The 17,118-nt window shown below is 41.2% G+C and overlaps 1 protein-coding gene across 6 annotated transcripts in view; it reads left to right on the top strand.

The window, feature by feature from the left end:
• Positions 1 to 17,118, top strand: part of PTPN14 (protein tyrosine phosphatase non-receptor type 14) — a 177,185-nt gene that overhangs the window by 44,836 nt on the left and 115,231 nt on the right. Inside the window, exon 2 of one of the 6 annotated variants that reach the window (XM_064594177.1) lies at positions 11,552 to 11,654. The exons of the other annotated variants lie outside the window; for them this stretch is intronic. The gene's annotated coding sequence lies outside the window, so the exon portion shown is untranslated. The remainder of the gene's footprint in view (positions 1 to 11,551; positions 11,655 to 17,118) is intronic. 6 annotated transcript variants of the gene reach the window in all.

The raw sequence follows: 17,118 nt of genomic DNA, 5'->3' as shown, positions 1-17,118 counted from the left end.
TCCTCCAAAGCTTAAATTACAATGTCTATCATTTTAACTTAGTTTTTAAATTATAGAAATGTTTAATATTACAGACATTTTTCAAGGCTTACGACGTGTTGGGTGGGCACTATTTGCATCTGTTTTTCATGTGTAAGTCTTGCCACTCTGTGAGCTGTATTTCAGGAAGATGAGGCCTATTTTGCACCTGGGAAAATAGGCCTAGAAAATACATATCATACACACACCCACACACCCACACACACACGTCCACACACCCACACACAGGGCACATCATTTGCTGGGTTAGTAAGGGACAGAACTGGATTGAACCCGCGTCTCTGTCTTTAAAGTCCAGACTCTTAACTACCACAATAAAAAATTTTCAAAATAATCGCTCTTGGAGTCGACTGAGTGTACGGCATGAAAAATGGATTTCTCTTAGTTTTTCTCTATATCCTATGTAGTGACCGCAGTTCATTTCCTTAGCAGCCATTTATTGAGCTCTTACTATGTTCCAGGTATGGTGTTGGGTAGCGATTCAACAGGAATAAGACAGGCATAGGGTCACCTCTTAAAGAGTTGACGGCTGCTTGCGCATAGAATTCTTACCATGTTTTCGCTGATGAAGTTTTCTGTTTCGCCAGCTCTCATATGGCTTATGAGACTATAAAATTATTATAGTTACACTGTAATTTTACTAAAATATTAAGAGATGAATTTGGCATTTTTGTCCATTTCTGCCAGGCGAATTTCACTATTTGCTGTATTTTCCCTTGAACTTTGGTGTTGACTTCAAACTGCACAGCGTATCAATCAGAATGTTTTTGTCTTTATTTAGTTTTCTCAAACTTAGTATGGAGCATGGTGAATCCTTCGTGGTGCGTGTTTTAACAGTAATGAATAGGGATGCCTGGGTGGCTCCGTCGGTTAAGCATCTGCCTTCGGCTTAGGTCATGATCCTGAGGTCCTGGGATCGAGTCCCATGTGGGGCTCCCTGCTCAACGGGAAGCCTGCTTCTCCCTCTCCCTCTGCTGCTCCCTCTCCCTCTGCTGCTCCCCCTGTGTGTGCTCTCTCTCTCCTTCAAATAAATAAAATCTTTAAAAAAAAAAAAAAACAGTAATGAATAATTACCACCTTCCAGATGTCTTTTTTTTTTTTTTTTTAAAGATTTTATTTATTTATTTGACAGAGAGAGACACAGCGAGAGAGGGAACACCAGCAGGGGGAGGGGGAGAAGGAGAAGCAGGCTCCCCACAGAGCAGGGAGCCTGATGTGGGACTCTATCCCAGGACCCTGGGATCATGACCTGAGCCGAAGGCAGTCGCTTAACCGACTGAGCCACCCAGTCGCCCCAGATGTCTTTTTTAATCTTCCCTGTAGTGTGTACAACCATCTTCCAGAACGAGTCTGTGTTTTCCTCCTATTATTGATGCAGGGACCTGAGGCACCACATGCCCCACAGACCTAGTTCCAGAGCAGTCCTCTGCCGGCTTCCGGTTTCTTTTAGTCTTTCTTCTGAAGACCGTACGTGGACTGTAACAAAGTGTAGACCCTCATCCCCTCCTGGGATAGCTAAGGTTCATGTCATTGAAATCTGGTGAGACCTGATGATTGAACATTTCTGTCTGTCTGCTCCTCAGGGGTTCTGACACCTTAGAAGGTTGTTCTTCTCAAGACAGATTTCTGCCCCTTGTTCAGTAATCCAGTGGTCTCAGAGCCACTTCTATCAGGAACCAAAAAAGAGTTGTTGTTTACTGAGCCCCAGAGGAGGGTATTGGTGACTTCCTTGTGTTGCTCAAAGGGTGGCACTGATTATAGGAAGCCTCTTGCGTAGAGTGCACGCAGGAATGTGAAGCCACATCCCGTGGAAGAGTCTGGGAAGTTGTGGGGAGGGGTTTAAACGAAATTTGAATTGACTTGGGGATGTTGTAGAGGAGATTGAAGACTTGGCTCAGAAGGGAACGGGGTATGGACCCTTCTAATTAGGGATCTAGGACCTGAGTCCATCTCTTGTCCCACCCAGGCTGCTGAGATCACTTTCCAGGTATCTTTCCTGATTGCCACAGATATGCCAGCAACATGAACACATGTGGGTGTGTGTTACTTATCTGGGAGAATGTTCTGCAGAGAACTCTTGTTCTTGGGCACATCTTCACTGATGTTTTAGAATTAAGTATAAAGCCAGAATGCCTTAAACTGGAATTACGGCTCATTGCCTAGAATGAGAGAGTGTCACATGCGAGTTGCAGCAGAAACACAGGTAGGACTGTTTGCCCTTTCCCCTCCTCAAGTGCCTGGTACAGATGTGTTACCAGGAGCAAGAGTTCCTACAGGAACTGTAGTGGCGTTTGAAGTTGAGTTTCCTGTCACGTGAAGGGTGTTTCTGTGTTCAGAGACATCAAATAAAACTTGAGTATTTTCTTTTTAGGAATGGCCTCATAGGCATGTTTAGAAAATTTAGACTTCGGTTGGAAATAATATAACAACCTTGCAGAGAGTTTGACAGGCCAGCCATTTAAAAAATTGCAGTTCCTTGGACTTTGGCAGACTTTCTGTGTTCACATAAAGGGCTAATTTTACTGTATGGAGTATTGGCTTTGAAGTTTTCTTTAGAGGGCAGAGAGAAATGTATTCTGTTTAAACTCAAAGTTATATTTATTTTTCTTTGAATGGGTAAAAAAAATAAGGCAAAACTTTAAAAATACAAAAGGTGATGTGGTAAAAAGTCTTTATTCTACCCTGTTCTCTAGTCTCAGGTTCCCCTCTTAGAGGTCAACTGTTTATAGTTTTTAATATGGTCTCCCAGAGGTATTTTGTATACATACAAACATACATACATATCCCTGCCCTCCTTTTCACACACAGCTGGCGCATTACACCACCCCTGTTGTGTATGAGAATTCTCTCTCATCCTGGAAGCTATTCATTTCAGTGTATAAAGGACCTCATCATTCATTTTTTCCCTTCTTTGGACACACCATTATTTACACTGTCTTCTGTGATGGACTTTTTAGGTTGTTTCCAGATTTTGCGATTTCAAAGAATTTTTTCACACGTGTGAGTCTTTGGATAAATTTCTAGAAGTGGAATTGCTGAGTCAAAGACTTGTGCATTTGTAATTTTCATAGATATTGCCAAATTGCTTACCATGGAAGTTATACCACCAGCAATGTATAGGAGTACCTTGTGGAGGATGGGCTTTGAAGTCTTGGGGCTAGGAACTTGAGAATTTGAAAATATGCATATTTAAATATATAATATGTGCATATTTAAATATGTTTCAATAGACATGTCATTACTACGTTGTCATATTTGAGTCTCTTTTCAAAAGGTGGCTGCTTAAAGTGGCAATTTTCAAATGTAAAGAGCTATCAGACTGAGAACAGATGAGTAATAAGGTAATTTGAGAAACTGGGCTCACATCCTCTTTTTCTCTCTTACGCTGCTCCGAATTCTTTAAGATCCACTCACTGTTGCCTTTTTCCATGGAACTTGCTCTAATTATTCTAGCTTTTATTGATGTGGGGCAACATTTAGCTCCCATACTCAATTATATGTTTTTATTATAATTAATCTGTATCATGTTTTTATCATGTCAGAAGAATCAAAATGTTAAGAGTGGAAAGAGCAAGGAAGGGTTTAACTCTTGGCTTTGCCCTATGTTTTTGGTCTTGTTCTTGGGGGACAAACAATAACATTCAATAAATACTATTTTCTCAAGTTTTTTTTTTTTTAAGCCCCCCTCAAGCGCTTCATTGTAACATTTGAAGCATAACTCTTAATATTATTCTGAGTATAAAAGCAATAATCATTATAGGAAGTGTAAGAAATAGAGAAAATTTTATAAAGCAGCGAATCAAAGTCACCTAGAATCCTAACACCCATATGTAATTACTCCATCAGTTCTTTTTTCCGTGTGTGTGAGAAATTAAATTGGGAGCAACATGCTGATGTAGGTTTTTGTGTTTTTTTTCCAAAGATTTTATTTATTTATTTGGGAGAGAAAGAACGCACCCATGCAAGAACAGAGGGAGAGGGGCAGAAGGGATGGGAGAGGGAGAGAGAGAGAATCTCCAGCAGAGTCCACGCTGAGGGCTCAGGGCTCGTTCTCACCACCCTGAGGTCAGGAACCAAGCCAAAACCAAGAGTCGGTGGCTTAACTGACTGAGCCACCCAGGCACCCCTGATGTAGTTGTATATTCTCCCTTTTCACCCTGCCAGCAGCTAATGTTTGGGGTGTGCCCTCCCAGAACTTTTCCTTTGCACATACATAGGTAATATGAAATGTAAAGAAAGTTTTTAAAACAAATTAGAAGCAAACCTATACCATGCATGGTTTTTTGCTGCTCAGAGATACATGGTCAGCCCCCTGTTTTGTGAGTATGTGCTGGTCTGAGTTCTTCTAAACATTTGCACCATGTTCCGTACAGCACTCTAGTGTATCTAGTTTTCCCGATTATAAAGAATGCTGAGATGAACTTTTTTTTTTTTAAATAGATGCATGTAGAATTTTTTTTTTTTTTAAAGATTTTATTTATTTGACAGAGAGAGACACAGCGAGCGAGGGAACACAACCAGGGGGAGTGGGAGAGGGAGAAGCAGGCTTCCCGCCGAGCAGGGAGCCCGATGCGGGGCTCGATCCCAGGACCCTGGGATCATGACCTGAGCCAAAGGCAGACGCCTAACGACTGAGCCACCCAGGCGCCCCTAGATGCATGTAGAATCTTGTGGACAGATTCCTAGAAGTGGAAATACTGGGTTAAAGATCATGCACACCTAAATTTTTACAGGTGATGCCAGATTTCCCTTTAAAAAGTCTTACTGTGTATATTTCTAAATAATAATTCTATATCATCAGCACTGAAAATGATCAGTCTCTTTAGTTTTTTTTGCAACTTGAGAGATTTATTTATTTTTTAAAAGATTTTATTTATTTATTTGACAGAGAGAGACCCAGCGAGAGAGGGAAGACAAGCAAGGGGAGTGGGAGAGGGAGAAGCAGGCCTCCCGCCGAGCAGGGAGCCCGAGCAGGGAGCCCGATGCGGGGCTCGATTCCAGGACCCTGGGATCATGACCTGAGCTGAAGGCAGACGCTTAAGGACTGAGACACCCAGGCACCCCTTGAGAGATTTTTTTAAATGGCCTCTTTTGTATGTTTAATTTACATTTTCCTGATAGTGAGGTTGAATGTTTTCATATGCTTCTTAGCCCTGTTTCTTTCACCTATAAATGATCTGTTTTTCTAGTTTCTTAATGGTTGTTGGCATTTCTTTCATACTAACTTTTGTGTTACATATGTTGCAAGATTTTTCTCCCAGGTGGTTATTTTGTTACATGCTTTATGTTGTCTTTAGCCATATGGCACTTTTAAATGATGTAACAAAATCTGATATGGTTTCAGAGTTTGAGATTTTAGGAAAGACTTCCGTACTTTCACACTTATAATGTATTTTCTTGTGGTGCTTTTATAATTTTATTTTCTTGCATTTAGACTGAGCTAGATTGATTGAATTCTATTCCTTTCCCTCTGTAGTTTAATCATGGAAATTGACATATTTTTGTATAGGATTCTTATGACTTAACAGAGCAATTCTGTATAATAATAAATCAAGTTAAAATGGAATGATGGAAATTTACATGTTCCAGATAAGTTTTTTTCTTGAGGATTTACAAATCTTTCTCCAGCTCTCCTTTAGTTTGTCTTGTCAAATAGTGTTTCCTGGTCACGTTGGAAATCCCAGGCCTTGGAACTGGGGAAGGGGGTGTCACAGAGGATATACAGGTGTCAGGAAGTCAGTTCTGCTTTTATCTGTAATGTTTTATTTGAAAATAAAGGTGTTGCTTAAAAAAAAAAGAAAGAAACAAAACCAGTGATTTGCTAATGTATTTGAAGTTTTGGAAGCTGGGCAGGTAATAGTAACTCATTTTCCCCAAGGGGTTCCAGCGTGTTGGTCTTGGTCATGCATAAGGTCAGTGTTCACTGGAGCGAGAATTCCTTGCCTGGAGGGGCTGGGCTGGGCTGGGCTGAGCCTCGCTCTGTTTCCAGCCCTATCCTGTTACAGTTATAAAGTGTGTTCTGTGGTTTGACCTTCTGCTCTAGAACACTTTGCCCGCTATTATTCCACATTTCCTCTTGGATACCTTTCTCATCCGTACCCTGGGATCTAGTTATGTAGAAGCAATAAATACTTCAGAGTATCAATATTTTTGTTAAGACCTGAAGTACTTTTCTCAATCTGTGAGCACACAAATAAAATGGAAAGTTACTGAGTACATTAGAAGCTCAGGACCAAGAATGCCCGGAGAGTTTTATTTTTCTGTTTAGAAAAGAAACATGAAGTGTTGCTTATCCGTGGGTGTGAAAAAATATATTAAAATAGCAAATGGTGACTATTTCAAAAAGCTTTTTTTTCCCCTGCCCCATCTGAATTTGACAACTGCAGTCTGGTCCAAAGGCAGTTTTTCCTGAAGCAGATTAATGGCACATTATTTCTTATTTGGACTCTGTTGAGGCACTGCAGATTTTTTTGACTATTCAATTCTTCTTCCTCACCTTTAATTTGTTTTTCAGAAGGTATCAGATTAATTTTAGTTCTTAGTATCCCCTTTCAAATCTTTTTATTTTTTGAGTGTTAACTTTTTTTTTTTTTACCACCTTTCCTCTAATTGTAATAGCTATAATAATAGATAACTTATTAGGTATTTCATTGTGGCCAGATACTCTGGTAACTGCTTTATATGCATTACCTCATTTAATCCTCCAAATAACCCCGTGATGTGTAGTGACTATCACAGTTGACCCCTTAGCAATGTGGTTGACCTCCTCCCCCGACACACAGTTGAAAATCCATGTATGACTTTTGACTGCCCCAAACTTAACTATTAATAGCCTACTGTTGACCAGAAGCCTTCGTGATAACATAAGCAGCAGCCTATGAACACATAGTTTGTAGGTTATATGTATTATAGACTGTATTCTTAAAATGAAGGAAGCCAGAGAAAAGAAAATGTTAAGAGAAAATACATTTACAGTATCGTATTGTAAAAACTCCACATGTAAGTGGGCCCATGCAGTTCAAACCCATGTCATTCAAGGACATTTCTTATTTTCATCTGACAGATGAAGAAACTGAGGCTCAGAGAAGTTAAGTATTTTGCCCAAGATTTTACAGTTAGTTAAAACTCAAGCCTAATATCCAAGCTCAGGACTCTCTTACTTCCAAGCCCGAGCTCTTAACTATTATAATGTCTTCAGATTTTTTTTGTCACCTTAGGGAGTAACTGGATGTGTCCCCATCCATTTCCAGGATGAGGCTAAGGGGAGAGAATACATCCCACCACAACGGCTGGTCCCAGGTCTCAGACAGTTGCTACTTGATCCAAAGAGAATTATGAAATCATCTCCAAGACTTGTTTAGTTTCATGAGTCGGACCAGAGAAATTCCACATCTTGCAGGCATCTCTTTCCCTTAAGTCCACTTGTGGTGAAGATGACTTGGGGTTAGTGTTGCTAGTTATACTCCCCTCCCTCTTTTCCTTGAATCTTGTCAAGGAACAGAACCCCCTCCACTGTTTCCACTCTTCCATTTAATAATGCAGTGGTGACTCTTGGCGTTAGAAAAGTCATGAGAGGCCACACTTCCTTTAGACTCCCATGTATTTTGTTAGCTCTGGTTCGATCTGCCTCTCTCATGCAAGAACTTCTGCTATATGGGCAGTTTCCTAGCATCTTTTCTTTCCACTTTCAGAAAAAAAGAGCAGCTCTAACTTCTTCACATTAGCTAACAATGACACACAACAGAGCATGCAGTTGAAGTTGGGTAACTCAGTGGGTAAAGAGAAGTGTATGCAGGGCTCGCTCCTGTTTTGACTGGAAAGCATTAAAGCTAGCAGGAATTTCCAACCTCTGTAATGCTGGGGGATGCTAGCCCATCAGTAGGGCCCATAGGACCACTGACATCACGTGTTAGGTGAGGAAGAGGGAAGAGGGAAATGAGGGGAAGGAAGGCACTAGGGATGGGGGGGAGCAGACACTGGCGGGGTGGACCCAACCATTTACCTTGTTGTCTCTATGTAAATTGAGCACTGCTAAAGTTGAGAGGTTGTTGTTTCCTCCAATAGATGCCAACAAGACTAAGTTCCGTAATAGATCCTCCTCCTGGGATAATAACTCTGCCCCTTTTCAGGTTTGAACAGCTCCTGGTCATGTATAGGTGACCCCACACGAATATAAAGTGGGTCTGGCGTGGGCCGCCATATGAGCTCGTATCCTCCTCACTGATCCCACTGTGCCTCTGAATAGATTAAAACTGTAGAAAAGGTCAAGTTCTCACTTAATGTTCTGAGTTTTTAGACGAGGTGCTAGTGTAGTAAATGAGCCTTTTTTGGAGGGAGAGACATGAAAGAAAAATGAAACATGAAAGGGAAATGATGGAAGTTTGCTCTGGTCTGTTACACAGATGAACTAACCTGGGGGGGAACATCCTTGTGTCCCCACCTCAATCTATAGTCTCTTTCCAAAACCAACTTTGTAAGTTCCGAAGTTTTCATGACATGCCTGGAGGGGTCCCAGGTGGGCTTTTATCAAGCCCAGTGAGTGAAAGTTGGAAGACTCCAGCAGCCTGGGTTCTCTGTACCCCCTGTGGAGCTCTTACCTTGCACTTTTATCTAGGAAATAATATGACATTGCGGCACCATGAAAGCATGTCAGGGGAGCCTTGATTTTAGAGTTTTTCTGGGCCATTCCTAGTCCTACATAATTGTTATAATGAGCTCTGTAGATTTTAAAAACCTGTTAAGGAAAATGTAATTTTAAAAACAAATTATTCCTAAGCCACTGAATATGGAGTTACACTGCATGAAGTGAATTATATTTTTTAAAGTAGCGTAAGTATAACTGGGAATTCTGACATCTTTCATGGTGCTGTCATGTGTATATACAGAATGGGAAACACTTCTGTTGTCTAATGTATAGCCAAGGATGTTTTGGTGAATATGGCATAAAATGACTAGGATTTTAAACTATGACCTGGTGATGCACACGATGCAGCTACTGATAGTGTTGTCAAAGGTAAATGTCACACAGGCAACTGCTGTATTCGGAGCTAGGTTATCAGTTCCCACGGAAATGCTTGTCTTGGGAGAAAAGGTTGTGTAAGGTTATGTGTGACACATTGTTTTCCCCTCAAAATTTTATGGAAAAGCCTAAATGATCTTTATTTATTTATTTTTTTAAGATTTTATTTGTTTGAAAGAGAGAGACTGTGCAGGGGGATGGGCAGAGGGACAAGCAGACTCCCCGCTCAGGACCCTGACATCATGACTTGAGCCAAAACCAAGAGCCCGCCGCCCAACTGACTGAGCCACCCAGGCGCCCCAACCTAAATGGTCTTTAAATGTTTAGGTCTGGAAGGGACCTGGACTGGTTGTGGAAATGAGCCTTCGAACCCCCGCCCCCAACCACACTGTGAAAGAGTGACTATTTATATTTGCTCAGAGCCTTGAGATTGGAGGGGAGAGAGAAGCCGACTATTGAGGGCAGAGTTCGTTGTTATTATTAGAGGGCTGGTTTTTGTCCTGTACTTTACTGCTCATAGTTAACATTGATTGAGCACATACTATGTGCCACTTACTGAACTAAGCTGCTAAATCAAAGCCCTTGGAACAGCCTTTTGTGCTAGGTGCTACTTGATAGCCTTCATTTTGCAGATGAGAAGGCTTAGAAAGGTGAGTAAATTTGGTCAGGTCGGTAAGAAATGGAGTCAGGACTTGAACTCAGGGATTTCTGGTTCCAGAGACCTGGCCTAAGCCCTTAGCCTCCATTCTCTTCCCTCATTCATTTGTTCAACCAACTGATAGCGTGGATTTGCTGCCTGCCATGTGTAAGTGCTCTCACTGGGCTATGCAGCTGCACAGTCAAATATGAAATGGCCCATGGCCTTGAGCAGCTCCTGACCGAACGGCTGTCATGGGAGAGTGCTGGGGGAAAGGGGGTCCATGCCCAGGGCAGAGTCGATCCAGACAGGAGGCATCAGACTTTAAAGGGGGCATCCAGATGGGTTTCCTGGCAAGATGACTCCGAATGAGTCCTGAAAGACAAGTAGGAGTCAACGGGACGCAGACTGGAAAGGAATAGTACTTAACGGCCTGGAGGATAGAGATGGCACCACTGCAGGTGTTTTGAGCACTCGAGGAAAGGGTGGCTGAGGGAGGCCATGTACGATGGGGAAGCATTTGGGCTTGGCTCGGCCACATCCTGGCATTGTGTTCTTGAGCCAAATCTCTTCAATCCTCAGTTTCCTCATCTGTACAATGGGGATAAATAATATGCCTCTCACGTAGGGCTGTAATCATCACAGTGCTTGATGCATAGTAAATGCTCAGTACATTGAAGATGCAGTTATTAATCACCATCGTCATTGTCAGCATCCTCTTCCTTCTCCTCCTCCTCATTATTTAGGTAGACAAAGAGCAGGTCTTTTTTTTTTTTTTTTTTTATGTTATGTTATGTTAGTCACCATACAATACATCATTAGTTTTTGATGTGGTGATCCACGATCCATTGTTTTCATATAACACCCAGTGCTCCATGCAGTACGTGCCCATCGCCGGGCTGACCAATCCCCACTCCCACTCTAAAACCCTGTTTGTTTCTCAGAGTCCATAGTCTCTCATGGTTCATCTCTACCTCCAGTTCCCCCCCCCCCATTTTTCCCTTCCTTCTCCCAGTGTCCTCCATGCTATTCCTTATGTTCCACAAATAAGTGAAACCATATGATAATTGACTTTCTCTGCTTGACTTATTTCACTTAGCATAATCTCCTCCAGTCCCATCCATGTTGATGTAAAAGTTGGGTATTCATCCTTTCTGATGGCTGAGTAATATTCCATTGTATATATGGACCACATCTTCTTTATCCATTCATCTGTTGAAGGGCATCTTGGCTCTTTCCAGTTTGGCTATTGCAGACATTCTGCTATGAACATTGGGATGCATATGGCCCTTCTTTTCACTACATCTGTGTCTTTGGGGTAAATACCCAGGAGTGCAATTGCTGGGTCATCGGGTAGCTCTATTTTTAAATTTTTGAGGAACCTCCACACTGTTTTCCAAAGTGGCTGTACCAACTTGCATTCCCACCAACAGTGTAAGAGGATTCCCCTTCTCCACAACCTCTCCAACATTTGTTGTTTCTTTCCCTGTCCATTTTGGCCATTCTAACTGGTGTAAGGTGGTATCTCAGTGTGGTTTTGATTTGGATTTCCCTGATAGCTAATGATGATGAACATTTTTTCATGTGTCTGTTAGCCATTTGTATGTCTTCTTCAGAGAAGTGTCTTTTCATCTCTTCTGCCCACTTTTTGATTTGATTATTTGTTTTTTGGGTGTTGAGTTTGAGAAGTTCTTTATAGATCTTGTATACCAGCCCTTTATCTGTAGTGTCATTTGCAAATATCTTCTCCCATTCTGTGGGTTGTCTCTTTGTTTTGTTGACTGTTTTCTTTGCTGTGCAGAAGATTTTTATCTTGATGAAGTCCCAAAAGTTCATTTTTGCTTTTGTTTCACTAGGTTTTGGAGATGTATCTTGAAAGAAGTTGCTGTGGCCGATGTCAAAGAGGTTACTGCCTATGTTCTCCTCTAGGATTTTGATGGATTCCTGTCTCACATTGAGGTCTTTCATCCACTTTGAGTTTATCTTTGTGAATGGTGTTAGAGAATGGTCGAGTTTCATTCTTCTGCATGTGGCTGTCCAATTTTCCCAGCACCATTTATTGAAGAGACTGTCTTTTTTCCATTGCATATTTTTTCCTGCTTTGTCAAAGATTATTTGACCGTAGAGTTGAGGGTCCATATCTGGGTTCTCTATTCTGTTCCATTGGTCTGTATGTCTGTTTTTGTGCCAGTACCATGCTGTCTTGGTGATCACAGCTTTGTAACATAGCTTGAAATCGCTGTTTCAAAAAATAGAAACAGAAGGAAAACTTCCAGATTCATTCTATGAGGCCAGCATTACCTTAATCCCCAAACCAGGCAAAGACCCCATCAAAAAGGAGAATTTCAGACCAATATCCCTGATGAATATGGATTCCAAAATCCTCAACAAAATCCTAGCTAGTGGGATCCAACAATACATTAAAAGGATCATCCACCATGACCAAGTGGGATTTATCCCCGGGATGCAAGGGTGGATCAACATTCGCAAATCAATCAATGTGATAGAACACATTAATAAGAGGAGGGAGAAGAAACATATGGTCCTCTCAATTGATGCAGAAAAAGCATTTGACAAAATACAACATCCTTTCCTGATTAAAACTCTTCAGAGTATAGGGATAGAGGGAACATTCCTCAAGTTCATAAAATCCATCTATGAAAAACCCACAGCGAATATCATCCTCAATGGGGAAAAGTTGAGAGCCTTTCCCTTAAGATCAGGAACACGTCAAGGATGCCCACTCTCGCCACTGTTGTTCAACATAGTACTAGAAGTCCTAGCAACAGCAATCAAACAACAAAAAGAAATAGAAGGTATTCAAATTGGCAAAGAAGAAGTCAAACTCTCTCTTTTCGCAGACGACATGATAGTTTATGTGGAAAACCCAAAAGACTCCACCCCCAAATTACTGGAACTCATACAGCAATTCAGTAATGTGGCAGGATACAAAATCAATGCCAGAAATCAGTTGCTTTCTTACACACTAACAACGCAACTGTAGAAAGAGAAATTAGAGAAACGATTCCATTTACAATAGCACCAAAAACCATAAGATACCTCGGAATAAACCTAACCACAGAGGTAAAGGATCTATACTCTAGGAACTACAAAACACTCATCAAAGAAATTGAAAAGAGCAGATCTTAAAGGACCTTCCTCATACTACTGTATTTAATCTTTAGGACTGCCTTAGCCACAGCGTCGACTGGGGAAAATTCTGATGCCTTTGAATGCCGTGGTGGGAGGGTAGACTGAATTTCATATTTGGAGAAGGGGCAGCAAGCTCATTTGGATGAAATGCATTTCAACATAGCAGAGAGGTCAAGAGCCTGTTCTGAGGTCTGTGCTCATTATAGGGACATTTGTAAGGAGAAAAAGGCAATAATATTACTTTGTGTCAGTTTTGCCAAAAACTTTCTTAAACACAGCTGTTAAACCTCTTTCCAGAGAATGCCACTTGCCCTCTGATTCTCAAGAATTCATCCTCCTTAGTTTATGAGCTTCTGAAGACAAGAACCGTATTGTACTCTTTGTGTCTACACTGATACCTGCTAATTGCTCGGAGGAAATGGGTTGAGTGAATGCAAGTTGGTGGTATTCCTTAATGTTCTGGTATTTGATAGTTCAAGGAAGGCAGATGTCGTTAAGAAGAAAGAGAAGGCTTGTGCCAGTGTGTTATTCGGTGATTTTTATATGCTCAGCGATAATCCCACCCTGCTTAATTTCAGTTCCTTGATGCGCCTGTGTGGATGGTTGCTTTGACAGTTAACGTGTCTTATGGTAGGTGAGCTCTGTGAGGACAACACAGCTGTGTCTCTTCTAAAATAGTTTTATCCCTACTGTCTAGCCTAGTGCCTGGCACAGAGTAGGTCCTTGATAAATATTTGCAGTAATGAATTTCTTTTAAAAATGTGGGTTAGGTCATTGTCCTGAAATATAATCTTAATCTAACAAGGGAAAACACATTTGACTTTCAGTTACTTTTCTTGGCTCCTGAGTAGGAGGATTGCCTGTGGTCAGTACAAAATTCAAGTTTGGGTGGAAATGCTCTTCTGTTTAAAATGTTGGCTTATACGCCAGATGGTGTATCCAGGGCTTTTTGTTTCCTCCACTTGTGTCCTTCATTAGCAGTCCTATTGTAAGGGCAAGGTCTTTGTGCTGTGTGGGTACAGTGCTTTAGGCATGGACTTTAGGTCCCAGCTCTGTTCCGATTCCCTTTGCTCTTGTTACCATGACGGGATTATGGGAGGTGCGGCAGACCAGGGAAGCCATCCAGTAATGCCTTCCCCCGACCCTCTCTCAGATGCATCCATTTCTGTGGCCTAAAGATCCTACTGGCAGTATCTGCCTCCCCTCCTGGAGCCTCCTTCCACCCCGCCGGCTTAGGTTTAAGTCACTGTGAGCATGTTATCTTGCGACAAGATGCTTTCAGAGCTTTTCATACGTTATTTGCAATGCATAGGTTGATTAAGCTCTTTTCCCTTGTTGCTGTTATAATTGGATTTAAGAATATTTGATTCACTTTCCTTAATTCATGTCTGGCTAGTTTTTGAGACTTTCAGTAAGCTGTTCCCTGCCTCCTTCCTTTCCTTTCCTTTCTCTACTCATATGTGAACTATCCACAAATCAGTGACTTGACTTGAATTTGTTTTCATACTGGAATTGGCTCGCGAGGAGCATGTGCGGTGCAGTTTGTGTTCACATCTGCACTTACCCATGATATTTTCTATTTAAAAAGCATATCTTTTTTTCCCCTGGTATTTATTCTTTTAATTTTTTTAAAATTTCAGCTTTATTGGAGTATATATAAGTGCATATAAAATTGTAAGATATTTAAAGTGAATGCCGTGATTTGCAATACGTGTATATTGTGAAAAGATTCACACACACACACACACACACCGTCCCCAACCTAGTTAATCAACACATTTATCACCTCCCATGTTTATCTGGTATTTCTCATTCTGTTGGTAGAATGAAAAGATGCTTTGGGGAATTTGACCAACGTGTACAAACTAATACAAATAGGTAGAAGGTTGGTGCCTCTGGGTGACAGTGGGTCAGGTTTTCTAGATTTCCTGAGAGGTGCCAAAGTTAAAGCTTGGGCTGTGCCAGTTTGTCATGTAAATATCTAAGACCTTTCCCACATTTTGGTGTATTTTTTTTAACACTACAATATCAAGATTGGCCTCCGTTCACTTTTGGGAGGAATGTGAGGATCCATGGGAGGTGGTTTTTGTTTTTGAAACACAGGAACAAAATGGGAAATGCCAGGCATACGTCTAGAGCACGCTGGGCTCCTGTGGGTGAAGACTCGAGCCTCCCTCTCCACTCCTTCTAATCTCAGTTCTTGCTTTTTCTTCTGACCCTGGGGTCATCTAGCAGCTTCTTCCCATTGTCCTAACCCTAGGTGTTCCAAGAGTCTGTTTTTCTAATGTGGTTAACGAGTTGTATACAACACTGTCAGTAGGTCACGAGCTCTAAGTTGGATTTCCATCGGCAGAGATTGACTTCCCTGTGACCCTCCAGACTCTGTAGAAAAGTCCTAATAAAGCCGCCTTTCAGATATTATGGAAGAGGGGAGACTACGTAGTCTGAGCCTGTGAATTCCATCGCTAGCTAGTATGTTTCTTAGGTGAGTTAAACTCTGTAAGCTTCAGTTGACTCATCTGCAGAATGGGTATAATGCCTACCACACGGTTGATGATGTGAGTACTAGAATGTATAGAGTTTAGTATGGAGGAGATGCTCCAGAAATGGTAACTATAATTTCAAAAAAAAAAAAAAAATCAAGATCCAGAATTTTGATTTTAATACAAAAATGTGTTCAAGAAAGAAAACCCAATCTAGGGCGCCTGGGTGGCTCAGTTGGTTAAGCGACTGCCTTCGGCTCAGGTCATGATCCTGGAGTCCCGGGATCGAGTCCCGCATTGGGCTCCCTGCTCAGCGGGGAGTCTGCTTCTCCCTCTGACCCTCCCCCCTCTCATGTGCTCTCTCTCTCATTCTCTCTCTGTCAAATAAATAAATAAAATCTTAAAAAAAAAAAATCAAGATCCAGAATTTTGATTTTAATACAAAAATGTGTTCAAGAAAGAAAACCCAATCTAAACACCACACTTGGCTAAGCTGTAAACATGACTTGCATATTTATACTGAACGGAAAGCACTGAACTGAATCTAACCAGAGTATTAGTGACACGATTCTAAAATCTTTTCACAATATGTAACACAAAATATAATTAATATATACAATATACGTGGATTTAAATTAAATTCCTTTGAAGCCAACACTAGAGCCATAGTCATTGACGTAATAGTCATTATGTATGTATATATATAAAATATGTATAATTCATATATACAATATATGAATCTTTTCACAGTATATATGTATTTCAAATCATGGCATTCACTTTATCTTAGAATTTTATATGCAGTTATACTCCAGTAAAGCTGAAAATTAAAAAAAATTTTAAAAGAAACATACTAGGAAAATTTTGATTTAATTAAATTAAATTTAAATTCCCAATTTTTGAATTTCTGATAAAATTAGGGCATGGCTTTGGCCATGAACATTTAGTGATAAATGACCATAACATCGACCCTCTCAGTAATACTGCTTTTAACGGTTCAGCGTCTGTGGATGTCTGTGCTCAGGGGATCACCGCATACATATAAAAAGGCTGGGTGTCTTCAGCCCCGCTCTTCATGGGTTTAGGCTCAGTACAAAAGCTGTCTGTGCTTGTGTTGAGATTAACCTTCTGTATTACTTGGGTGGTGGAGGTGAGGAGTTGGAGGGCTAGGCCACTTCTCCCAGCTCAGTGTCCACTGGCCCTTTTTTATTCATCTGTTCGGTCTAATGAGGACTTACTTCTGGCAGTTATCATAGACTTCCTGAAGTTGGGTGGGATGCTTCTCCTGTCCTTGCTGAAAGAATTCCAAAGGCTGACTGCAGGACATTCGAAGGAGACTTTCCTTGCTAGAGGAACATCCATCCCTCTTGGCTCAGTCTGGGAGGCTTCGTGATGCCTTTTGTTTTGTGGCAGACTCCTGGGAGAGACATGAGGCCCACTTATCAGGGCTCAGTGTGAGAACTATAAAACCTGTGAAGTGCTCCACAGTGTTGGCCAGGATGTTGGTGGTGGCAGCGGAAAGGAAGGACCTTAGCTCATTTATACCCCATCTTCCTTGCCACCATCGTTCCAGAATCGTCGCACTAATACTCTGGTTAGATTCAGTTCAGTGCTTTCCGTTCAGTATAAATATGCAAGTCATGTTTACAGCTTAGCCAAGTGTGGTGTTTAGATTGGGTTTTCTTTCTTGGACACATTTTTGTTTTTTTCTTGAGTTTGTAAATGCTTCACCTTTGCATTTGCTTGGTTTTCTTGAAACATCTGACTCAGTCTTCCCACACACCTCC

This window comes from Mirounga angustirostris, unplaced genomic scaffold, assembly GCF_029215605.1.
Source record: "Mirounga angustirostris isolate CCGP_5_RB_7025 unplaced genomic scaffold, mMirAng1.0.hap1 SCAF_6, whole genome shotgun sequence".
NCBI lineage: Eukaryota > Metazoa > Chordata > Mammalia > Carnivora > Phocidae > Mirounga > Mirounga angustirostris.
The sequence above is the reverse complement of the archived record's forward strand: the minus strand, read 5'-3'. Positions and strand labels throughout refer to the sequence as shown.